A 22,772-nucleotide genomic window follows, 5' to 3' on the forward strand; every position below is an offset into this window, starting at 1 on the left:
TTGAATTTCATCTCTGTATGTTTTCAATTTTCTAATCTGCAAAATAAGTTGTTTTAAGAAATAACTTATTTTAAAGTGCTTATAAACTTCTAAGTTATTAAAATAAGTTATTTTAATGTTCTTATAAACTTATATGTTATTAAAATAACTTATTTTAATGTAGTAAGGGGCATATAGCCAAGTGCTCAATATAGTAGCTATGTTTTTGACCAAAATGAGGAAGCTGAAAGCATAAAAAAATAGGCAATGAAGATGGACAGATAACTCACTGGATAAGTGATACAAGTAACCAGGAAGCATAATAGTCAAATTCACTTGTAATTAAGAAAATGAAGGTTAAATAGTGTGTGCCATTGCTTTTGCTCATCAGGTTGGTAAAAAGTGAAGATAGACATAATATCCATTGTTGGTCAAAGTTTAAGCAAGTTTTAAGTGTGTTACTCTTTACCCGCGCAGTTTTGTTTCCAGGGATCTTTTCTACGCAAACATATATATGCATATACAATCATATGTTGCAGTACTGGTTTTTACGGGAAAAACTGGAAGTAAATTTGCTACTTAGACATATTTGTATGGACTATCCTGTAAAATCTGTGGTATAAAGCATTAGAGTATGATCCTATTTGTTTTAAGAAAAAAAATAACCATGTGAGTATGAGCATTTGACATGTGAGAAAAGGTCTGGGGGATAATACCTTGGAAGGTTTACTTTGGGGGGTAAGATTGGAGGTAGAGAATTTTGCTTTTCATTTTACTTATTTATTTAATATTATCATTGTCATCATTATTAGTGGTAGTAGTATTTTTGTGGTCCTGGGGATTGAACCCAGGTAAGCACTGTATCACTGATCTACACCCTTACCCCTCCCAGCCCATATTTTATTTGGAATTCTTTGTATTTTCCCAATGACTATGTATTATTACTTCTATTATATTTGATGCCTAAACCTAGGAATGAAGATGTATTATTTTTGCATCTGAAGAAATGGTGGTGGCATGACTTTGATTATCTCTAAACCTTCCTCCACAAGTACTTGCCTAGATTCAACTTCACAGTTGGATAAAGACCAGTAGTTTTTAGGTCTAGAAGGTTGAGAGAAACTTGTATTTAAGAAAAAAATGTTCCAGGCTGGGGTCGTAATTCTGTGGTAGAGCACTTGTCTAACATACTCAAGACCCTGGGTTCAATCCCCAACAGTCCAGAATACAAACAGAAGCAAAATATCTACTAAGCTTGGTGGCTCATCCTGTAATAGTGTTTAATGACAACATTGCACTATTAAGTTAAATATATTGTACTTTCTGCACTTTAAACTCTTAATATTTATCAACACTTCCAAGTTAGCTTTAGGAGTAAAGTAAAGCAAACCAGATAGACCTAAGCTCTTTAGTGTTAAAACTTCTAAAACTGCAAAATGAACACATTGTGCACAGAACATAGTGTACAATAAAAAGAATTATAAAGCAAATAGTGTAATTGCTAGCCAAGTAGAGAGAACATTGACAGCACCACTTCCCCAAAGTATCTGTTGCCCTATGTCCTTATCAGACTCATTCATTTTCACCATTCTAGTGGATGTTTTATGCCAGATGTATAGTTGTATCTTTTAGTTTGCCTTTCTCTAACTATTAATATGGTTGAGTATTTTTCATACATTTATTGGCCTTTTGGATATCTTCCTATGTGCAATTCCTATTTTGCTTTTTCAATTTCATGTTGGCTTGTCTTTTTTTTTTTTTTTAACAGTACTGGGGCTTGAACTCAGAGCCTTCACCTTGAGCCACTCTTCCAGCCCTTTTTTGTGAAGGGTTTTTTGAGATAGGGTCTGGTGAATCATTTGCTCAGGCTTATTTTGGACATAGGGTCTCACTTTTCACCAGGCTGGCTTGGACCACTATCCTATTTTAGGCTTCCTGCTGTAACTGTGATGACAGGTGCATGCTACCACTTCCAGCTTTTCTGTGTTGAGATGATGTTTACCAAACTTTTTTGCCTGAGCTGGCGTGGTACTGCAATGTTCCTGAGATGGCAGGCATGGGCCACCATGCACAGCCATTCGTTGAGATGGGGCTCTCACTACCTCCCCCAACCTTGAACGCAATCCTCCTTATCTTAACCTCCCACATAGCTAGGACTACAGGTATGAGCTACTGGTGACCAGCTGAATTTTCAATCTTTCTATGGTTTCAGATTTAAAGAAGATGAATTTACAAGTCTGTTCCTTATAATAAGAGAGCTGTGTTTTATTTGAGAATCATTGCTGGCAGAGTGGCTCAAGTGGTAGAGTGTCTGCTTAGCAAGCATGAGGCTGTGAGTTCAAATTCCAGTATCACCAAAACAAAACAACAACAAAAACAAGGGCTCAGTGGTACAGCACTTGCCTAACATGCACAAGACTTGGGTTCCATACCCAGCACTGCAAAAAAAAAAAAAAAAGAAAAGAAAGAAAACTAAAGTAAGGGTTGGTGGAGTGGTTCAAGTGGTAGAGTGCCTGCCTAGCAAGTGTGAGGCTCTGAGTTCAAACCCCAGTGCCACCCCCCCCAAAAAAAAAGAATCATGAAGACTAGCTGGGTGCTGGCTCACACCTGTAATCCTAGCTATTTGGGAGACTAAGATTCAGGGGATTGTGGTTTGAGGCCAGCCTGGGCAAATAGCTTGAGAGGATCCATCTCCAAAATAATCAGAGCAAAATGGACTGGAGGTGTGGCTCAAGTGGTAAGGCACCTGCTTTGAGATTGCCTACTTTGCAATCATGAATCCCTGAGTTCAAACCATAGTCCTACCAAAAAAAAAAAAAAAAAAAAAAAAAAACCATGAAGACTTTCTCTTATGCTTTTCTTTTCTAAGTTTGCTTTAAAATCTTTTTATCATTAAGTATTAATATACAAAAATGCCTCAAAGATGTACACAACTCAATAATTTAATACAAACATCCATGAAACCTACACTCAAATCAAGAAATAAGAGGATAATGCTTAGCAAGCATGCGGTCCTGAGTTCAAACTCCAGTATTACCAAAAAAAGAAAGAAAGAAAGAGAGAATCGTTAGCATCCAGACACTTTTGTTTTGCAGTACTGGGGTTTGAAATAAGTGTCATGACCTTTGTGTTAGTCATTCCTGCTTTAAAAAAAATTCCCCCACATATGTATTCCTAAATTTGTTTTTTTTTTTTTGGTGACACTGGGATTTGAACTCAGAGCCTCGTGCTGGTTTGGCAGGCACTCTCCCACTTGAGTTGAGCCACTCTGCCAGCCCAATATGCCAAATTATCGAACAATAGATTTTAGATATTATTGCTATTCTGGATTTTCCTTCTAGGATTTCCCCCCCTTTTTCCAGATGTAAATCTTTTGGTATTTACTTTAATAAGCATCTGTTGGTATTAAATTAAAAAAAAAATTGCTGGGCACTGGTGACTCATGCCTATAATCCTAGTGATACAGAGGACCGCAGTTTGAGGCCACCATGGCCAAATAGTTTAAGAGAACCCATCTCCGAAAACTAACCAGAGCAAAATAGATTTGGAAGTATGGTTTAAGAGGTAGAGTGCTTGCTTTGCAAGTGCAAAGCCCTGAGTTCAAACCCCAGTTCCCTCTCCCCCAAATATTGAATTTTATCTGATCTTTCAAATCTTACATTGTTAGTCTAAAAATGTTTTTATTTTACTCTCCTCCCTAAAATATAGTTTCATTTGCTGGGTGCCGGTGGCTCATGGCTGTAATCCTAGCTACTTAGGAGGTAGAGATCAGGAGGATCATGGTTCAAAGCCAGCCTGGGCAAACAGTTTGTGAGACTCTGTCTCAAGAAAACCCATCACAAAAAAAAAGATCTGGTGGAGTGGCTCAAGGTGAAGGCCCTGAGTTCAAGCCCCAGTACCACACACACACACACACACACACACACACACACACACACACCATATAGTTTCATTTGGTATAGAATTCAGGGTCTATGGGTTTTTTTCATAACTTTAAAAAATGATTTTTTTTGCAGTATTGGGGTTTGAACTTAGGACTTTGTGCTTGCTAGTCTGGCACTTTACCACTTAAGCCACACCCACAGTCCTTTTTGCTCTGGCTTTTTTTTTTTTTTTTTGTGGTCCTGGGTTTTAAACTCAGGGCCTCATGATTGGTAAGTGGTGCTCTATCACTTGAGTCATTCCACTAGTCCTTTTTTTGAGATAGGTTCTTGGTTTTTGCCTGGGCTGGCTTTGAATCACAGTCCTCTTGATGTCTGCCTCCTGAGTAGCTAGGATTATAAGAATGAGCCACTGGTGCCCAGCCTGCTTTGGTTTTTTTTTTTGGTGGTACCAAATAACTTATACTCAGGGCCTTCATCTTGAGCCACTCCACCAGCCCTATTTTTGTGAAGGTTTTTTTTATGTTAATTAGTTTGATTTAATCATGTCTCAATGGATACATCAAACCATCATATTATACACCATAAATAATTTTTCTCTCTTTTCTTGTATAATTTTTACATTTACTTATATGTGTATGCATTGTTTGGGGTACCCACCTCCCCATTCCCCTTGCCCTCTTCCCCCCACCTTTGTAGGGTTTCTGTAGATAGGGTCTTGGGGAACTATTTGCCCAGGCTAGCTTGGAACCGTGATCCTCCAGATATCCTGCCTCTTGAGTAGATAGGATTACAGGTGTGAGCCACTGGCGCCCGGGTGCTTTGGTTACTTTTGAGATAGAGTCTCACATTTATGCCCAGGTGGATCTGGACTGTGATCATTGTAGCTATGCTTTTATTTATGCGTTATGTGTAACTGGGATGACAGGCACATGGCACAATGCCCAAATATTTTTATTTGTTGGGATGTGGTCTCACAAACTTTTTGTCCAGGCTGGCTTTGAAGTGTGATCCTCCCAAACTGCCTCCGAGTGGCATGAGCCACTGGGCCAGCTGTTTTTCTTAGCTTTTTGAAGATATATTCCAATCTCTTTTGTTTTCCCTCATTGATATAGAAAAGTCAGCTCTTAGTCCAATTCTTATTCATTCTTTCAAAGTAATCGGTCTTTCCTTGCTATTTATTTATTTATTTTTTTTGGTGGTACCGGGGTTTGAACTCAGGGCTTCTGGCTTGCTAGACAGGCGCCCTACCACTTGAGTCACTCTGCCAGCCCTTCTGTCTCATTTGAAAACCTCCTTCTCTATTTTTACTATATGCAGATTTATTTTTATTTTTTTCAGCATGGCAACTTTTGGCCTTCCAAAATTTAAAATTTATCATTAATTCTGGACAAATTTTAGCCACTATTTTTTAAAAACATTGCCTTCCCTTTATTCTGTTATCTACTTATTGAACTCTAATTAGACATTTGTTGGATACTTAATTATTGTAGGTATTTTTCTGAAGTTATTTCCTATGTTTTTAGTGACATTTTATCCTAAAGTTTATTTTAGATCATATTTCTTAGAGCCTTCCCTATAGGATTTCCAGAGAGAGTTTACTTTTTATTATATAAGGTGCCTGGGAAAATTAATTTTTAGCTCAGGGTTTTCTTGGTCACAAAAGTGGTATGAAATTTTAGCCCCCTGTAATATTGTTTAGGAATTCTCAAAAGCTTTTTTTCCCCTTCCTTTTTTTCTCACCTTCATCCATTGTTAAGATGGAGATAGTTAGGTATCCTTACTGTTTTCCTATGCAGGTCAGGTGGTTTGTTTTGTTTCTGTTTTTTCATCCTTCAAGAGTCCCAGTGTTGGAGCAGTTGCTAACCTGATATATGGGCAATATACAAAAGACTCACAGATTATGCTTGCCTTTTTCTGGTGAGATGAGGTCACAGAAGGCTTCTTAGATGAAGTGAAACTTCAGTTGCACTTGGGTTATTGAACAGTAAGTCTGCCAAGCTATAGACATACATTGTGGTCACCACAAGGCAGAGGTCATAAGGGCTAGAGAATTCAAATGCAGTGTTTATTGCTGTTAGCACAGTATCTGACACATAGTAGGGGCTCAGTTGTTTCCAGGAGAAGGAAACAACACATAAAAAGCAAACAAAAAGAAGCAAATAGCAAAATCTTACTAAAAAAGCAACATATTTGGTTAAACTATGGAACATTTCTTTTTTCTTTTTCTTCTTTTTTCAATGAATGTACTTGTTTTTGATAAGATTGCAATCTTCAAACCTTTGGGCCATCAATTTGCCACAGGTATGGTACCACTGAAAGATGCCTGAAAAGAAGCCTGAGTGTTCAAATGGCAGGAAGACCTTGAGGCCTCTAGGGAAGGGATAGGGTCTCCAGAATGGCAAGACCATCCTACCTTGCTAAGAGAGAAGAAAGTTTATGGGTTTATGAAGGTCATATCTCACTTTTTTTCCCCTACATAGATACAGGGAGAGGGAATAGAGAAAGGGTATCTATTCTTTGTTGTTTATTTCTAACAGTTCTATTTATTTCTAAAAGAAAAAATATCTAGCCAATCACAGGAATTTAATCAAGAAGGCAAAATAAATTAGTCTTACAGCTAATGATCACATTGTATATTGCACCGAATTCCAAGTTATCAGGACAGAAATGTGGACTTGGCAAAGATGAGCATTATTGTCAATTGTTTGAGCTCCCCAAACTGTATGTGACTGGCACCAGGGGCAGTGGGAGTGAATATAGAAGCTGAACTCTACACTGTTAATTTTGGTCCTGTTCCAAAAGCTTTCTGTTTCAGAGATACATAAGATGAATCTTTTTCAGGGCAGAGATTATAATTATTGTCCTCTATTACAGTGTCCGGTCCATAATAGTTGCTAAAGAAATATGTGTCAAATAAATAAGTGACACAAAGGTTACCTTGGGTTACTAAAAGCAGAACAGTATTTGCCATTATTGTGGAAGTTGGCATGGGAATTGTACACTCTGGAACAGTTTCTTCTCTTTGCAGCTAGTAATGTTTTTCTGTTCATGAAGAACACACATTCTTGCATGCTGGCACAACAGTCCTAGGCAAAGTGGCACTGACATATTCCCAGTGCATTCCTCAGAAGAGCCCACAATACCACTCTCTAATGGTGAGTTACTTCTCCTTTATCAGAAGATTTTTATTTTGGTGGTGTTTTTAGTCCTTTCTTTTTTCACAGTAGAGTACTTAAGAGAAAATTGATTAAATTTGAATTTGATAGTATTCCATTGCTCTGAGAGGATTAGAGAGTAGTTACAACCTGCTTTCCCCTCAACCTGTGTGCACTAAACTTATATATTTTCTCATTTTTTTTGGGGGGAGGGCCATTTTGGAGCTTGAACTCAGGGCCTACACCTTTAGCCACTCCACTAGCCTCCTTTTTATTTTTTTGTGATGGGTTTTTTCAAGATAGGGTCTCATGGACTATTTTCCCCGGGGCTGGCTTCAAACCACAATCCTTCTGATCTCTGCCTCCTGAGTAGCTAGGATTATAGACATGAGGCACCTGGCTGTATTTTACCTTTTTAAGTGATAAAATTGGTATGGATAGAATGTCTTTGTGGTGTTTGTTGGCTCCTGTGGCTTTTTTTTTTTAAATTAACATTGTATTAAAAAAGGTAATGACAGTCATGTGTGAACAAAAGCTAACCCATATTTTAGTACTCAAATAACCTTGGTCAGAGACGAGATTGTTTTTTTTTTAATTTTTATTATTTTATTATTCATATGTGCATACAATACTTGGGTCATTTCTCCCCCCTGCCCCCACCCCCTCCCTTACCACCCACTCCGCCCCCTCCTTCTCCTCCCCACCCCCTCAATACCCGGCAGAAACTATTTTGCCCTTATCTCTAATTTTGTGGAAGAGAGAGTATAGGCAATAATAGGAAGGAACAAGGGTTTTTGCTAGTTGAGATAAGGCTAGCTATTCAGGGAGTTGACTCACATTAATTTCCTATGCATGTGTGTTACCTTCTAGGTTAATTCTTTTTGATCTAACCTTTTCTCTAGTTCCTGGTCCCCTTCTCCTGTTGGCCTCAGTTGCTTTTAAGGTATCTGCTTTAGTTTCTCTGTGTTGAGGGCAACAAATGCTAGCTAATTTTTTAGGTGTCTTACCTATCCTCACCCCTCCCTTGTGTGCTCTCGCTTTTATCATGTACTCAAAGTCCAATCCCCTTGTTGTGTTTGCCCTTGATCTAATGTCCGCATATGAGGGAGAACATATGATTTTTGGTCTTTTGGGCCAGGCTAACCTCACTCAGAATGATGTTCTCCAATTCCATCCATTTACCAGCGAATGATAACATTTCGTTCTTCATCGCTGCATAAAATTCCATTGTGTATAGATACCACATTTTCTTGATCCATTCGTCAGTAGTGGGGCATCTTGGCTGTTTCCATAACTTGGCTATTGTGAATAGTGCTGCAATAAACATGGTTGTGCAGGTGCCTCTGGAGTAACCTGTGTCATAGTTTTTTAGGTATATCCCCAAGAGTGGTATTGCTGGATCAAATGGTAGATCAATGTTTAGCTTTTTAAGCAGCCTCCAAATTTTTTTCCAGAGTGGTTGTACTAGTTTACATTCCCACCAACAGTGTAAGAGGGTTCCTTTTTCCCCAAATCCTCACCAACACCTGTTGTTGGTGGTGTTGCTAATGATGGCTATTCTAACAGGGGTGAGGTGGAATCTTAGCATGGTTTTAATTTGCATTTTCTTTATTGCTAGAGATGGTGAGCTTTTTTTCATGTGTTTTTTGGCCATGTGAATTTCTTCTTTTGAGAAAGTTCTGTTTAGTTCACTTGCCCATTTCTTTATTGTTCATTAGTTTTGGGAGAATTTAGTTTTTTAAGTTCCCTATAGATTCTGGTTATCAGTCCTTTGTCTGATGTGTAGCTGGCAAATATTTTCTCCCACTCTGTGGGTGGAGAAAGGAAATTTATAACATGGCCCTGCACACCACAGGAAGAAACAAAGCAGGGTAGGCATTTCAGTCCCTCTTCATGGTGTAGATATGAGCTTTAGGTTTAAACAGAGGAATAACTAGGGCAAGGGTGAGAGGTACATGTGATTAAGCAGTCCCAGGCAAAGTGTGGAGTGAGATCTGGTTGATTTTTATCAGGGGTTCTGGAGAAGTTGTTATAGTTGTCCTAACTCAAAGCTAGCAATCTGGTCATGATAAGGAATTCATTATTGTGGGATGGGGGGCGGGGAGTTTTGACTTTTTGTCACAGATGTTTATCCATCACTCCTGTCCTTTCTGGATTCCAAGGTGACTGTAGGAGAGAGAGACTGAGTAAAGGAGACATGTAAAATGGAGGCAGGGATGCCAAGCTTTTATCCTGCTTTTAGTTTCACTTTGGTCATTGGCAGGCCCAAGTGATGAGTCAGTGCTTTTCAGCCAAAGCAATTTCTTTTTCTTTTTTTTTTTTTGCAGTACTGGGACTTGAACTCAGGGCCTACACCTTCAGTCACTCCACCAGCCCTTTTTTGTGATGGATTTTTTTCAAGATAGGGTCTCGGGAACTATTTGCCTGGGCTAGCTTCAAACCACAATCCTCCTGATCTCTGCCTCCTGAGTAGCTAGGATTATAGGCATGAGCCACCAGTGCCTGGCTTTAGCCAAAGCAATTTCTAAGTGTCTAAGATCAGTTTTCTTATTCATTGTAGGAGAAGGGCTCAACATCTGCTATATCTGGAAGAACTGAATTCAATCAAATGAATGCAAAGGAGGGGGAAAATAATTTGCATTCTCTGTGAATAATGAGGGCATAAGTTTTAGAGTGACAACAGAAATACAGTGTTACTTCAAGTCTCTTCCCAGTTGACACTGGTGACCCTGGGGAGGCAGTGCATTGCTGTGGTCCCTCAGGTAACTAGGACATGGTCTGGATTGCAAAGAAAAACTCCTTCTTTGGTGACTTGACCTTTACTTCTGGGACACATAAAGCTCAGAGTAGTTGGATAAAATGGTTGTTTTCCTGGGCTGAAAGTCATCCTGCAAAGAAACAACTGGAAAATCCTACCACAAGGAATAATTTTCCTGGCCTAGCCTAGCTTAGAAGGATTCTTAGAAACGCAGAGGCTTGGTCTTGGTCTATACCAGTCACTTTTCATTCAGGTCAAATAGCTATCTGAAATGCTGTTTTTGATGCTAGTAATATATTAAAATATATTTACCTATAGATAAAGCATTTTTAAGAAAAAATAAGAAAAAGTGCAGGAATTTTGAGGCATTCTCTTTATGACTGCCAAGTTGTAATTCTATTTGTTACAATCAGAAGTCACAATTTCATCCAGAGAATTTTCTTTGTTGTGGAGGATGTCCTATGCAATGTAGGATGTTTAGTAGCATCCTTATTGCCACTAATACCTGTCCAGTTTTAACAACCAACAATATCTCCAGATACCACCTCAAACTCATCCTGGTTGAGAACTACTGTTTTTTTTTTTTTGCAGTACTGGGGCTTGAACTCAGGGTGTTCACCTCAAGCCACTCCACCAGCCCTATTTTTGTGATTTTTTTTTTGAGACAGGGTCTCAAAAACTATTTCCCCAGGCTGGCTTTGAACTGCGATCCTCCCGATCTGCCTCCTGAGTAGCTAGAATTACAGGCATGAACCACCGGCTGGCAAGAAATATTGTTTTAAATGAAGTGTCAAGATGTTACAACCCAATGCTCGTCCCCCTCCCACACAATCTCACTAAAGTGAGTTCTGAGATGGACCCTTCTCTAGAAATTCCATAGGATTTTGACAAAATCAGGAAGATAACTCTAAATACTAAGTTAGTTTGAGATCAAGTAAGAATTATTGAGGTGGGTTTCTTTGAAGACTGCTGCTGGTATGTTGTCATTCTTACCAGAGGAGATTCCTCCCTGCTTCTAGAGTTGGAGGAGGGTGGGTGAGGGGCTGCTTCAAAACTACTCAGAGAAAGGCTGTGCTGGTGGCTCCCATGCCTGTAATCCTAGCTACTCAGGAGGCAGAGATCAATCAGGAGGATCACAGGTCAAAGCCAGCCCCAGCAAACAGTCTTGAGACCTTATCTCAAAAAAAACCTATCACCAAAAAGGGCTGGTGGAGTGGCTCAAGTGGTAAGGGCACCTGCCTAACAAGTGTGAGGCTCTGAGTTCAAACTTCAGTGCCTCAAAAAAACCAAAAAAATGAAACAAAAAAAAACCTACCCAAAAATCTACTCAGAGAACTTGAGATGTGTCTGTTGTTAGGGGCATAGTTGACTTGTCTGATTCCTAGAGCTGACAGCTATTTAAGTAGTACAGCAGAGGAATGCTAAATCTGCACTGAGATTGGCCTATAATCCCAGGTGTAGGCAATAAATTCATGTGAAATTCCCATGAACCTTGTGCCAGCTGTACAAAGTTGCCACTAGCCTAACAGCACCATCAGGAAAAAGACACTTCACCTCCATCTACTATATTAATATTAATTAGTCATGTTAATTTGGACAAAACATTTTACTGCCACCTGCTGGAAAACTGAAAATAAATACACACACAGATCCACATGGAGGATATGAAGAACAAGACCATGACCTTGTACAACAATAAGGGGTGACTTGGGATCATTTGCAAAGGGCCCAGCGTGAGAGTTATCTTAGATCCTATCTGACAGGGCCCCTTAGAGATGAACAATCTTTCTTTTCTTCTTTTTTTTTTTTGCAGTACTGTGGCTTGAACTTAGGGCCTCGTGGTCGTGAATCAGGTGCTCTACCACTTGAGCCACTCCATTGGCCAAACAGGGTATTGAAAGCTTCCTCATCTTTTTTTTCGCAGTACTGGGGTTTGCACTCAGGGCCTTATGCTTGCTAGGTAGGCACTCTACCACTTGAGCCACTCCACCAGCTGAACAGTCTTCAATAAACAAGTAGTTGGAGGTGGGCCACCAGATTTGTATGGGCTGAAAGAGGGAGTAAAACTTGCAGAATAGAGTGCTTCTGCTCAGATCAAGGGAATTATGAGTAAGAAACCACCAGAGGAGGGGGATGGTGGTCTCTGAAGTAAACATAAAAGTGCACATCAGAAAAGTCAGCTATAGACATCTACTAAGCCCAGGAAGTGTTAACTCATTGTATTGAAGAAAAAGCTAAAAACTTTCCTGTTCTCTTTTCCTTTCCTCTCTCTGCCTCCCTTTGGTTCTGGTTAGTAAGATGGGAAAGAAAGGAGAAAGACTAGGTAGGGTTAGAGACTATATTCCCCTCTCCAGAGCAAGCTGTAGAAGCAAGCTGTCTTCAACTGTAGAAGAGGGAAAAAGTTTCAATCTTCATGATTCAATTGCCACAGGACTTTTTTTTTTTTTTTTTGGTAGGACTGGGGTTTGAACTCAGGGCTTCAGTGCTTGCAAAGCAGGTGCTCTACCACTTGAGTCACACCTCCAGTTCATTTTGCTCTGGTTATTTGGAAATGGGGTCTTGCGAAGTATTTGCACTGATTGGCCTCAAACCTTGACCATCCTGATCTCAGCCTCCCAAGTAGCTAGGATTACCGGTATGAGCCACTGGTATGTGGTGGTGACTACAGGACTATTTCTAAGTGTAAGACAGAACTCACAGAACTTGCTTGAGTTTTCAATAAGGTGCATGATGGATTTATTCCCATCGTGCAGATTTAAAGGGATGGCAAGTTTTTAAAAAAATTATTATCCATGAGCTGTGTATGTTGAATGTATTGATTCTATATTATCAAGTAGGATCTAGAAAATATATTTTCCAAGAACATGTTCTAGAGTATTACAAGGGGAAAATGGTCATTGAGTTAATTCACTTGTTTCTTAAGAACCCGTATTTTGGGACCATGTCATATAGATGCAAGGAAGTCTCTGTCCTTTGGGAGCTTACATGTTGGGTTTTATAAAAAGTACCTATCATAGTCAGTTATGTCAACAAGGGCCTGTGTTGCATAAGTGGGGAAGCTCAGGAGGATTTACTAATTTAGGATTTTTCTTGCTTGTGATTAAGCTTTTGAAGCAATCATATAGCCCCTACTCTCCAAACATGGAACCACAGGTAAAACTTTTATTTAAGATGTTCAAAGAGAGATACAAGACTAAATGCGAAAATGACAACTTGATTGGGCTGCTGTGAAACCAGGCTTTGTCTGATCCTCAGTTTGGCAGATTCACAAATTTACATTTCACTTCACTCAACTTTAATCAGGCTCTGAAAAACTAATTTGGATAAAGCAACCTCATAGTTCAACCCAGTAAACAGAAATGGATTTATAAATCATGCTCTCAATTTGACAGACTGTATAGCTAGTATAACTAGTCTCACTCATGTGCCTTGGACAATCACTTCATTCTGGGCGTTTTGAGAGATTGAGTGATGGAAAGGCTACTTGTCAGTTATCGATTAAGAGCCTAGCCTTTCTTGTTCATAAAGGATATACAGAATCTAAGTTTGCTAGGATATAATTCCCTGAAGGCAGGGATCTTATTTGTTGATGGGTCCTAAGAGGCTGGAACAGCTAGGTATGGTGATGCATGCCAGTAACTGTAACTACTTGGGAGGCTAGGGCCGGGTATAGTTATCAAGACCCTATCTCAAAAACAAAATAAAAACCAAAGAGTTGGGGGCATAGCTCAAGTGGTAGAGTGATTGAGAGCAAGGCTTTGGATTCAATTCCCAAAGCCACAAAAAAGAAAAAGGCCAAAATGTAGAAAGTGCTCAATAAGTCAGTTGAATAAGTATGAATTGACTTTTTGTTGTGGTACTGACGGAGTGCTCCCACCTCAGCCCTGAACTAGGATTTTTAGTTGCCCTGGTAATGGTTGTTTGGTCTTGATCATTAGAATGAGTCACCTCTTTCTTGGACAGTGGGAGCCCCATCAAAAATTCTTATTCACGTTCTGTGGTTCTAGACTCTTTGTGGGCCCCACCCTTCAGTTATGACAGCTCACCTGGGACTATGACACTTGTTACAGATGATTTTTGTCTCTCCGATGAAATTTGGGAGCCACCCTGGTCTCCGTAACACATTTACAGATCATCTTATAGGGTGACTTTTTTTTATTTTATAATTTTTTTTTTTTTTTTTTTTTATAAATCTTGTCCCAAGTTCTATGAGGATTCTTGTTTTACATTTTCCAGGTTATTGACTCAGGCAGGTAGGGGACAATTGAATTGTGGTGGTTCTTTGTGCAGGTCTAGATCCATCCGCCCTGAGGGAATCCAAAAGCTGAATCCTGCATTTTCCTCAGCGGAGGTCCTCAAAGCTTTTCAACAGACTAAAGCAAAAAAGAGATGGGCGGTCTATTTACACCGGTCTAAACGTTAGGGAGCTGCAGGGTTGGTCTGGGTGGTTCCAGTTGAGAGCATGGGGTCTATCGACTTCCACCATAGCTTTATAATCTCTGGAGTCCAGGTCAGGTCCTTAGGGTGAAGGAGAACAGTGGGGAAGGCAGGACGCAAGTTCAGTCCTGCAGTCCCCAACTTCCCCACTTCGCTAGGAATCGGAACGTGAGTCAACACTTAGGCCTGCCCGCCAGCCTCCTGACTCTTTATCTTCACCCTGATAAGGGTGGCCTCCGGCTGGGGGTTCGGGGGTGGCCCTTTCGGCAGAGACCAGGCGCGGCTCAGTCTTCCTGATTTTCACTTTATACCTCCTACGTTCCCTCCCCAGTCTTCTCTTTCTCCTTCCCAACCTCCCCAAACTCGGGACCTCTAGACACCTCCCTCCGGCCGCCGCCTGGCTCCAGGCACCCTAACTTGCGAGCCCAATTATAGCGTGGGAAAATCACCGCGGTGTTCCAGCTAGCAGACTGCAGAGCCCTGGCCGGGGGTGGGGGTGAGAGTGGGGGTGGGGGTGTGGGGGATGGGATGTGTGTGGGGTGGGGCTCCAAGCAGCGCGCCCGCCCCTCCCACAGACGTCACGTCCGCTCCGGCCCCCGCCCGCCCCTCACCTCCCGCCCTCCGCCCTTCTCTCTCCTCCCGCTCTCCGTTAGGGAGGCTCTGCGCCTCAGCCGCTGCCTCCATCGCCGTTCCCGCCCCCTTTTCTTCGCGTTTTTGCCGCTGCCACCACCGGGGAATCCGGGGGTCGCTACCGGGCTGGCCCCGTGCCACAGCCTTAGCTTCAATCTCCCGCCAGCAGCCGCCTCAGGAAGAAACTCGTCGGTCGCGAAGCCACTTGGAGCCTCAGTTCTCGCCTTGTTTCCTTCGCCGCAGGTCCTGGAGAAGCGGCCGAGGCCAGGGAACTGGGCTTCGTGGTTCCAACGGTGGGTAAACGGGCGGGTACTCCGACCTGCGCATGCGCGGGGCACGGTCGCCACGGCCGCCGCCGCCCTGCCCCCTCTGTCACTCCCCAGCTCCGGGTTCCACTCGCACCGCTCCAGGGCTTTGCGTTTAGGAGTGCGGGGGACCAGGGGCACAGCCCTGTAGGTGGGCCTTGGGTGGAGAAGGCCTTCTTTCTGGTGGTAAAGGAGGAGGATGAGGCCGTGCCAGGCTGCCGGGGGGTGTGGCAGGCTTCGATTTTTCAGCCGCTGCAGTGCGCGTGAGCGGGCGTGCTCCTGCCTCGCCTCCCAGATCCCGCAAAGCAGGAGGCACAGCGCCCGGCGTTTGTTTGCTAGCCTTGCCTGTCCACGGGCCTGCGCCACCTCCGCGCTCACTTCCTTCATCCTGGGCGGCCAAGTCGATGCCGAAAAAAAAATAAAAAGAGTGTGGTTTATTCCGGGCTCAACTGCGCCCCTTTTTGAGGTCACGTGAGATGAGGTTGCTGACTTCCTTAAATCGCTCAGAGAATGTAGCCAAAATTGGGCTGTTGGTGCAGCGGAGCCTCATCTGCAATGCACTCTGCCTGAGCTAGAGGGGTCCCTTTGTAGGGCATTAAGTTTCAGGTAGGGTGCCTGGTTTCCTAGATAAGGTTGTAGGAAATTGAATCAGTTGGCACACTTGCCCAGTGGGAATTGTTAACCTCTTTTTTGTTGTTGTTTGTAATCAGTTAAAACCAGACTTAGAAAAATAATTACGTAATTTCATTCATTCTTCGTTACGCCATGTAATGAGTGCAGAAGGTTGAGCATTTACCATACTTTGGAGGAACTAAACTAAAAATGGCATCCGGACACAGAATTGGAGGCTGTTAACGTTAACTGGGATGCGCTTGCTTATGGAGGCCGACATTGAATGATAGTTTTGCATTATTTGACTTTCTGTGGTTGGATTAATGTAAAGCCTTGTCTTTAACTGTCATTTTTTGTAACCTTGAAATACTTTTTGGCCTGGTTTTCTCACGCCACTGGGTACTGAACCACTTACTGAATACTTGTTGAATGGAATTGAACGAACTGGTTAATATTTTTGTTTTTTTGAGGAGGCTGGGGTTTGAACCCAGAGCTTCGCACTTATTAGGCTAGCTCTCTACCGCTTGAACCATACCTACAGACCTTCCTCTTACTTTCTTGATCTGTGTTTCTTTCCAAATTAGGGCAATATGTTTCTCCAGTTTAGTTGTTTTACCAATTAGGCATCTGTGTGAACACAGCTTAAGTTCTTGGAGTATGTAGAAGGGCTTTATCCCAGTGGCATAACATTTTTCATTGAGTGAAATAATTGTTACATTGTGCTTTGTTAGAATGTTGTTTTAGTACAGAAAATGGCTGAAATGAATACAGTGACTTATCAGTATTTCCCACCAATATAATTACAACCACTTTTTTTTTTTTTTTTTTTTTTTGCGGTACACGGGCTTGAACTCAGGACCTACAATTTGAGCCACTCCAGCAGTCCTTTTTGTGTTAGGTATTTTCGAGATGGAGTCTCTCGAACTGTTTACCAAGGCTGGCTTCAAACCGCGATCCTCCTGATCCCTGCCTCCTGAGTAGCTAGGATTACAGGCATGAGCCACTGGCACCCGGCAAAACCACTTTTGTTATTATCATTTACTAATAACCTCAATCCATCTTTGCCCGGCTCCTCCATTGTACACTAATTTTAAAGCTGGGGGCTATAATAGTATAAATTACTATACAAATTACTTTTTTTTTTTTGGATGCTGGGGTCAAACTCAGTGTCTGATATATGCTAGGCAAACTTTCTACCATTGATATCCCCCCATTTTTTATTTTTGGGGTGACACTAGGATTTGAACTAGGGTTTTGTGCTTGAAAAGCAGGTGCTGTACTGCTTGAGCCAACCCCCCCAGTCCATTTTGCTCTGGTTATTTTGGAGATGGGGGGTCTTTTGAACTATTTCCCCGGGCTGGTCTTGACTGTGATCCTCTGGAACTCAGTCTCCCAAGTAGCTTGCATTACAAGTCTGAGCTACTGGCACCCCAGCTTGTTTCCAGAAATTTTTCATATAGAAACTCTAACCATTAGACAACTCTTAATTTCCTCTTTGCCCCAGCCTTTCATAACGTCTATTCTACTTTCGTTTTCTGTGAATTTGTCTTGTCTAAGTACCTAATGTAGGTGGAATCATGTAATACTTATCCCCTTGTGTCTGGTGTCTGACTATTTCTCTTCGCGTGTTTTCAGGGTTCATTTTGTTTTGTTTCGGTGCTGGGCATGCTAAGCAGTGTTCCATTGAGCTACAGTTCCAGTCCAGGTTTATTCTTGTTTTTAGTGTGTATTAAAATTTCCTTTTATAAGGTTGAATAATATTCCATTGTATGGATACACCACATTTTATTTATACAGCATGTGTTGATGTATATGTCAATTTTTTTTTTATGTCAATTGTTTTTATCTTTTGGTTACTGTGAATAATGCTGTGAGTATGGCTGTAAAACTTTTGAAGCCTCTGCTTTCAATTGTTTTGGGTATATATCTAGAAGTGGAATTGCTGGGTCATATGGTAATTTTATGTTTAATATTTTGAGGCCATACCATTTTCCAAAGTAGCTGAACCATTTTTTTATTTCCACCAGCATTGCATAAGGGTTCCAAGTTCTCCACATCCTTGCCAACAGTTACTTTTCTGTTGTTGTTGGTTTGTTTGACAATAGCTATAGGAATAGTTATGAACTTGTAGCTCATTGGTTTTGATTTGCATTTCATTAAAGGATAGGCATCTTTTCCTGTGCTTGTATATCTTTGGAGAAATGTCTATTCAGGTCCTTTGTCCATTTTTGAATTATGTATTTCATTGTGAAGTTGTAGATGTAGCTAGTTCTTTTAAAGTTATTTTCTACATGGGTTAATTTTTTTATTTGAAAATCTAACTTTTCTGAAAATGAATGAAATACTGAAATTTTTATTTATTTATTTATTTTTTGTGGTACTGGGGTTTTAGCTCAGGGCCTGCACCTTCATCCACTCTACCAGCCCTTTTTTGTGATGTGTTTTTTTGAAATAGGGTCTTGTGAACTATTTGCCCAGGCTGGCTTCGAACTGCAATCCTCCTGATCTCTGCCTCCTGAGTAGCTAGGATTACAGGCATGAGCCACTGGCGCCCGGCCTTAACAATTTTTTTAAAGATTTCTGTCTTACAGTGAAGAGACTGATTTTATATCTGCAAAAAAGGTTTTCAGTTAGTTTGACTATATTTAGGTCTCAACTAAACTTGTATCAGTATCAGGAACTCCAGCCAGGTTCTGGTGGCTTATTCCTGTAATCCTAGCTGCTCAGGAGGCAGAGATCAGAAGGGTAGTGGTTTGAAGCCAGCGTGGGCAAATAGTCTGTGAGACCCCCATCTTGAAAAACCCATCACAAAAAAGGGCTGCTGGAGTGGCTCAAGGTAAAGGCCCTGAGTTCAAACCCTAGTACTGAAAAAATAAAAAAATCCCCGTTTCCAGTGTGTCAGTATTAAAAATGTACTCCCATTGAAAGAAGATCCTACTTTCATCAATGAGTATAAGCTTCTGGAAGAGCTTTTCTTTGTTTATAAAGTGTAGGAGGGGGTTACTTGTTACAGAAAAAGGAAGTATGGTATGTGCATATGAACTTGACCATAGTTGTGTTTTCCAAGCTAGAGAGGGATTGGGCTTTCCCAAGAGAGGCAGTAGGTTAATCTGTGAGTAGTTGACTTTGACTGGAAATGGAAATAATGAAAGATATTTGGAATGAAGTATAATAAATGCTATTTTAATGCACCAACTCATTCACATGGTGTATTAAATAAATGTGAATTACATATGGGTGACCCATACATTTCAATGAAATTTAAAAAAATTCAGTGAGAACTATAGTTATTGTCTAGAACAGGCATCCATCTAAAAGATAGCCTACTTAGAGGTCTAGTCCCTCTGTGACACTGAAGCAGTTTCTTCAGCCCTCTGAGCTTTTGGTTCACCTTTTGAGGAAGGGAATGGTAATCTGTTTTAACTCACAGAGATGGTTGGTGGATTCAGTTGGGTAGTGAACTGGAAAGTACTGGAAAGATAACATCAATTCAAATATCTGGATTCTGCTGTTGGTTAGTGTTCAGAATTGCACAGACAAAAGTGAAGACTTGTTTTTGCATTTTTTTTGCTTGGAATTCACAATTTAGTAGGGAGGATAGATTAAAAAAATATATACTGATCATTGCTTTTTTTTTTTTTTAATGGTACTGAGGATTGAACCTAGGTCCTCGTGCACATTGGGTCAGTGCTTTTTTTTATGTGTCAGTTTCCTTTTTTTCAGAGCAGTTTTTATACAAGCCTGTGCAAAAAGAACATTTGGGGCCGGAGGAATGAGTGGCTCAGAGTGATGGAGTGCTTGACTAGCAAGTGCAAGTCCTGAGTTCAAACCCCTAGACCCACCAAACCCACCTGGTTTGAACCCAGGCCTTTGCTCTTGCAAAGCAGGTGCTCTACTACCTGAGCTATGCCTCCAGTCCATTTTGCTCTGGTTATTTTGCTGTACTGAGGGTTTTTTTGTTTTTGGCCGTACTGGGATTTGAACTCAGGACCTCATGCTTGCTAGGCAGGTTCTCTACCACCAGCTTGATTATTTTGGAGATAGGGGGGGTCTCATAAACTATTTACCCAGGCTGGCCTCGAACCTTTGTCCTATGGATCTTAGCCTCCCAAGTAACTAGGATTACAGGTTGAGCCACTGGCACCTGGCCCCAGGTTTAATATTCGTATAATTCCAGCACTTGGGAAAGGGAGGCAGAAGAGTGCAGTTCAAGGCTAGCCTGGGTTGCATAGGAAGACTAACTCAAAAAAAAAAAAAAAAAGCTAGTCATCTTTTTAAGGCCCATCTCCCATCATTCTGGTAAGTCTTGATTGTGATATTCAACTGAAGTTGGAGGTATTGTAGGCCTCTGGTCTCAAAAGTGAGGTGGTGATACTTTGGATGGTCAGTATGAACTATTAAGTGAGTGTATATAATACTAAAATTGATGTTTGTTTATTCTTAAATTTCTTAAAATGTTACTTTTATGTGCATTTATTATGTGTGTAATGTATTAGTATATCATTCATATCCCTATTTTAGAAATACCCATGGGTGCATGGGGACACATGCTCATAATTTTTTTTCTAACCTAAAGATTTGGATCCAGAGCTTTGAGCAGTGGGAAAAGATTGAGAAATTTTGTTCAGGAGATTGAAGATTAGATTTTAGTGTTAAGGACATCAGTTAGGAAGGTAGATGTGAAGATTTAGGTGCAGAGGATTTTATCCTCATATGTGATTTTTGTTACTTTTGACTTAAATAGTTTGAAATTATGGTTGGAGGTTAGAAAATAATTAACTGAGGTCATGAAACCCTTTTGAGTGTTTCTCAAAATTAGCTAGGACTTTTCCAATAGATTTATCTTTTTTTTTGGTGCTACTGGGGCTTAAACTCAGGGCCTACACTTTGAGCCACTCCACCAGTCCTTTTTTGTGATGGGTTTTTTTGAGATAGGGTTTCAAGAAAATTTTCCTGGTCTGGCTTTGAAATGTGATTCTCCGGATCTCTGCCTCCTGAGTAGCTAGGATTATAGGTGTGAGCCACTGGTGCCTGGCTGAAATGCTTTATATTTAGTGTTACAATTTGTGAAATATATGTTGTAACTAGTACCATGTTTTGGCAGCTATAATCCTATGAAATCTGTTTGATTCTGATACATTGTTCATTCTAGTTTTGTGGAATTACCATGGAGCATTATTCCCTTAAGCAGTATGTTAAAATACAGAGGAACAAGTCCTTAGGGTAAAGGATACCAATATTTTCTCTTTGTTGTAAGAAATAGTGTAAACTTTCTCTTATTGTCATTATTACTTCTTTTGTGTGTGATACTGGAGCTTTCTTACCCCTCCCATCCCATAGAAACCAGGGCCTTCTGTATTACGGAGCTATATATCACCAGCCCGCAGGGTTTTTAAGGCAGAGAAATTTTCAAACTTTTGAATAATAGACCCCACATTAATAAAAAAAAAAAATCTAGTCCTAAATATACAAAAAGAATTCTTTTTTTTTTTTTTTGGTGGTGGTGGTGGTGGGACTGGGGTTTGAACTCAGGGATTTGTACTTTCAAAGCAAAGAACCATACCTCCATTCAGTTTTGCTCTGGTAATTTTGGATTTGCCCTGGCTGGCCTTGGATCTGCACATTTTAAGTGGCCAGGATTATAGATATGAGCCACTAGCCTGTGGCCTAAAATTCTGTATTATTTGTACATGGTATAAATTAATTAACAACAAAGTAAATGTGAATTTAATAATCAAATGAGTTTATGCTTTCCTAATCTAAGCAATATCTATGAACTTTTGAAAAACAAGTGTTTTTTGAAACAGGGTCTCCCTGTGTAGCCCAGGGAGGCCTCAAACTTGGCCATCCTCCTTTCCCAGCCTCTTCAGCTGGGATTACAGGTTTGAGCCACCACAGTGGGTGGCTTTTAAATTTATTAACAGATAAATTTATGTGCTTTTAAGACATTTGTTCAGCCTCTCTATTAAGTGTCTCAGATAACTTATGCTTTTATCAGCTTCTCAGGCTAGGAAGAAACTACTGATTGAGCATATTGGCAACTTTTGTACTATCATCCTTGTTCAGTTAGAATGAACTACAGTGCTTTTTAGAGACTGGCTGAGTGAAAAGCTGAATGTATAGGGCAGGGATAAATTTATTTCCTTTAGTTGTGGTTAAGTCAGACATACCAATAGTCTACAAACTTAAATCTCTGTTCTCAAGGTTTATCATCTATTCTTTTTTTTTTTTTAACATTTCACTGAAAACATTTCGTAATTTTTTTTTTTTCTGGCAGTACTAGGGTTTGAACTCAGGGCCTTGTGCTTGCTAAGCAGACTACCACTTGAGTCATGCCCCTAGCTGTTCTTTTAAACCTTTTTGTGTGAATTGCATCCTATTTTGTCACAGCATTTTAGGTGAAAGTAAGTTCTGTTCCTTTTTATTCCATTTGAATGTAGAACTTACATAAAATGACAACTTATCTTTTGCACATGCAGTTCTTACCACAAGTTGCCTTACTTGTAAAATGATACAACTTTATTGCACATCTCTAATGCTCCTATGATGATGTTTTGTGAAATTTCTTTGAGAAAACTTTGTACTTGTGTATAAAATTGATACAATTTTAATTGTTTTATTTATGGTATTCAGATTCTTGAAATAATGGTTTAAAAACATTTTTTTCTTGTGGTAGAAAAGTAAGTTAGGGTTTTACTGTGTAGCCCAGGCTGGTCTCAATCTTGAGATTCTCCTCAGCCTTCTCAGTGCTGGGATTATATGAATGCACCACCACACCTGGTATAAAAAGTATATTTTAAAAATGTCAGATGCTATTATAAAATGTTTACAGTTAAATTTTTTTTTTAAAGGAGAAAGCAAAGATTTATTAGGATACCATTAGAAGGGGAGAAGATGATGGGTGATCACACCTAAATGAATTGTTAATCTTTTAAAGTGATGCCGTGCATTTATTTTATGATTTCTTTTTTGATTTTTCAGGTTTATTAAAGTATAATTTATACATGATAGC

At 40.3% G+C, this 22,772-nt stretch overlaps 1 protein-coding gene across 12 annotated transcripts in view; it reads left to right on the forward strand.

The window, feature by feature from the left end:
• Positions 1-22,772, forward strand: part of Fam13b (family with sequence similarity 13 member B) — a 107,873-nt gene that overhangs the window by 277 nt on the left and 84,824 nt on the right. For 10 of the 12 annotated variants that reach the window (XM_074076940.1, XM_074076946.1, XM_074076945.1 and 7 more), the window contains exon 1: positions 14,997-15,136. The exons of 1 other annotated variant lie outside the window; for it this stretch is intronic. The gene's annotated coding sequence lies outside the window, so the exon portion shown is untranslated. Of the gene's footprint in view, positions 1-6,890; positions 7,019-14,996; positions 15,137-22,772 lie in introns of those variants that run through there. One more of the 12 variants, XM_074076942.1, reaches the window with a different exon arrangement.

Source organism: Castor canadensis, chromosome 6 (assembly GCF_047511655.1).
Source record: "Castor canadensis chromosome 6, mCasCan1.hap1v2, whole genome shotgun sequence".
Classification (NCBI taxonomy): Eukaryota; Metazoa; Chordata; class Mammalia; order Rodentia; family Castoridae; genus Castor; species Castor canadensis.